The sequence below is a fragment of the Protobothrops mucrosquamatus genome, unplaced genomic scaffold (genome assembly GCF_001527695.2).
Source record: "Protobothrops mucrosquamatus isolate PMUCROS unplaced genomic scaffold, P.Mucros_1.0 scaffold3940, whole genome shotgun sequence".
NCBI classification, from domain to species: Eukaryota; Metazoa; Chordata; class Lepidosauria; order Squamata; family Viperidae; genus Protobothrops; species Protobothrops mucrosquamatus.
In genome coordinates, this window is record NW_015389883.1 from 57,929 (window position 1) to 61,335 (window position 3,407).

Sequence of the window (3,407 nt, forward strand, 5' to 3'; positions counted from 1 at the left end):
AGGGAGGAAAGAAGGAAGGAAAGAAAGAAGGATGGGAGGGAGGGAGGGAGGGAGGGAAGAAGGAAGGAAGGAAAGAAGGGAGGGAGGGATGGGTGAGATGGGAATGAGGAAGAAAAGAAGGAAGGTAGGAAGGAAAAAAGGGAAAAAAAGGAAAGAAGGAACAATGTCAGAGGCTGAAGACAAAATCCAGGAAGCAAAAACAATAGAATGCGGGGGGGGGGGGATTCGCAGAGAGATGCTTCCCTGTCTCAGGAATTCTGGGAGTTGAAATCCACCGGTGGTAAAGTTGCCATAATTGCCCACCCTGTGCTCTAGCTGAGGAAAAGATGCTGGGATGAAAGAGAGTTTAACTTCTTCTTCTTAATGTACCCAAGGACTGCAAACTTAGCAAGGACTGCAGGCAAACCTGGGCTCCCTTGATTGCTGCAGGGCAGCTTAAGTCGGCATCCGACTTTGCTCAGATAAGCAGAGATCTGCAGAGCCCGTGCAGAAAAAAAATGGGCTTTATTTTGCTTTGATCTTTACAATCCGAAGGCCAGCCCACTGTGTGCAGAAGCTCGTAGCTCCCAATCTGGCACAGCCATAAGGGCTTCCTTTTGGGGCACAGGGGGTTACCCCTCAACAAAATAAAGGAGGATATTTTCTGAGGAAGGCAACAGGGCTCTCTGCGCACGCTGGGATTTCACTGCAACTCCGAGTGCGTCCTTGCCTGTTGGAACTCCCAAAGGCTTTTGTAAAAATCTTGCAAAAAAAGATGTTGAGACTTTGGGGGAAAAAATGTGCAGAGAAGAGCAACTAAGATGATTAAAAACCTGGAGGCTAAAACATGAAACATGGTTGCAAGAACTGGGTATGGCCAGTCTAGTGAAAAGAAGGACGAGGGGGACATGATAGCAGTAATTTGAGGGGCTGCCCCAAAGAAGACGGGGGGGTCCACCTATTCTCCAAAGCGCCTGAAGGCAGGACAAGAAGCAACGGATGGAAACTCATCAACAACCCAGAATTGAAGGGGAAACTTCCTGACAAAGAGAACAATAAACCAGTAGAACTGCTCAATTCCAGAAATGGTGGGTCCTCCATCACTGGAGGTTTTTAAGAAGAGATTGTCTGGAATGGACAATCAAGGAGAGAAGCAACCTGGAACTAAGGAGAAACTTCCTAACAGTGAGGACAATTAACCAGTGCAACAGAAGTTGCCTTCAGAAGTTGTGGGTGCTCCAACACTGGAGGCTTTTGAAGAAGAGACTGGACAGCCACTTGTCTGAAATGGTATAGGGGGTTGGACTAGAAGATCTCCAAGGTCCCTTCCAGCTCTATGCTGATTGATTGAACTGGACCCGCTGGGGATCCTCACAATTTCCAATCCCTGATCCCAGTCAGTTTCTAATCTATATAATATCAAAAATATGACTCAACACCTGTCAACAATACTAGCTGAGGAATCCCAGTCCAATGGGGTCTGACAGTGGCTGAGCCTTGTGTGTGTGTGTGTGTGTGTGTGTGTCCAAGCTTGTGGGCTTAATATGACTAATTCGCCTGCGCCTGTCTTCAACCGTGAAGACACACAGGGCAGAAAACATCCTGCAGCCGAGAAGGCTCCACACCCATTTGCACCACTCAGGTGACCCTGACGACACAGGTAAACCTCCAAGTGGCCTCAACGGCTCTCTAAAAGGAGGCAAATGACCAGCTGTCTGCAAGGAATATAAATCCTTCCATTCCCCACCATGCATTCAGAGCTGAAGAAGCTCCTGGGATGAGAAGCAAAATGTCTTCAAAGAAAAAATATTCTCCAAAGCACCTGAAGGCTGGACAAGAAGCAACGGATGGAAACTCATCAAGGAGAGAAGCAACCTGGAACTAAGGAGAAACTTCCTGACAGTCAAAACAATTAACCAGTAGAACAAGGCCTTGGAATCCTGCATCCAGTTTTGGTCACCACGATGTAAAAAAGATGCTGAGACTCTGGAAAGAGAGCAGAGAAGAGCAACAAAGATGATCAGGGGACTGGAGGCTAAAGCATATAAGGAACGGTTGCTGGAATTGGGTATGTCTAGTTTAATGAAGAGAAGGACGAGGGGGGACATGATAGCAGTCTTCCAGTATCTCAGGGGCTGCCCCAAAGAAGAGGGAGTCAAGCTATTCTCCAAAGCCCCTGAAGGCAGGACAAGAAGCAACGGATGGAAACTAATCAAGGAGAGAAGCAACCTGGAACTAAGGAGAAACTTCCCGACAGTTAGAACAATTAACCAGTGGAACCACCTGCCTCCAGAAGCGGTGAATGCTCCAACACTGGAGGTTTTTAAGAAGAGACTGGACAGACATTTGTCTGAAATGGTGTAGGGTTTCCTGCCTGAGCAGGGGGTTGGACTAGATGACCTCCAAGATCCCTTCCAACATCATCATCATCATCATTATTGTTGTTGTTGTTGTTATTATTATTATTATTACATATGTTGTTCATAGTATGTTTAGGTGTGTGTCATGTGTTTCACTTTCAGAGCGGACAACTAAATTTCATTTTTGATGGGTGCCGTTGTGCCCACAGTAAAAAAATGACAATAAAGGTTGTCTTATCTTATCTTATTATTATTATTAAAATCAGAAAGTCCAGTTCCCCCTTGAAAAAAGCACCTTTGGGATTATCCCCTGAACCCTTTCCTATCGCCAGAAGCACCCCAGCCTTTCCCCCAGGCCAGATGGGCAGGTAAAAAACCCCCCAAAACACCTCTGGCTCCAGAGCATCCTGTTGATTCCCCCAGCACCTACCTTGAGGTCCTTGTTGAGGCCGATCACGCAGGTCGGAGTGAACGCCAGGGACAAGAAGTGGGACAGAGGAAACCAGAACCAGAACTGGGTGAAGACCAGGACGCCGACCACCGAAGGCATGTGCGTGTGGCCGGTCCTTGATTGCAGAGAAATTGTGACGTTGTGGCCACCTGGAGAGGGATTTGCACAGAGAGAGAGGCTTCGAGTTAAGTGGGCTGAAAGGATCACAAGAGTAAAGACATTTTTGCGGGGATAAGAGAATTCTTTGACCATGGGAAACGGATGCTTTCGGATGAATGTAGAGAGAGAGAGAGACATACTGTGGGGTCCTTGGTGCTCTCTGAGCTGGGTTGTTTTCTTGCAGAGGTTTCATGACCCAACTAGGTAACATCATCAGTGCAAGAGGGAGGAGGAGGAGGAGGAGGAGGAGGAGGAGGAGGAGGAGGAGTATGGGGTCCTTGGTGGGCTCTGAGCTGGGTTGTTTTCTTGCAGATGTTTCATGACCCAACTAGGTAACATCATCAGTGCTGGAAGAAAGGAGGAGGAGGAGGAGGAGGAGGAGGAGAATAATTATGGAGTCCTTGGTGCTCTCTGAGCTGGGTTGTTTTCTTGCAGATGTTTCATGACCTAACTAGGTA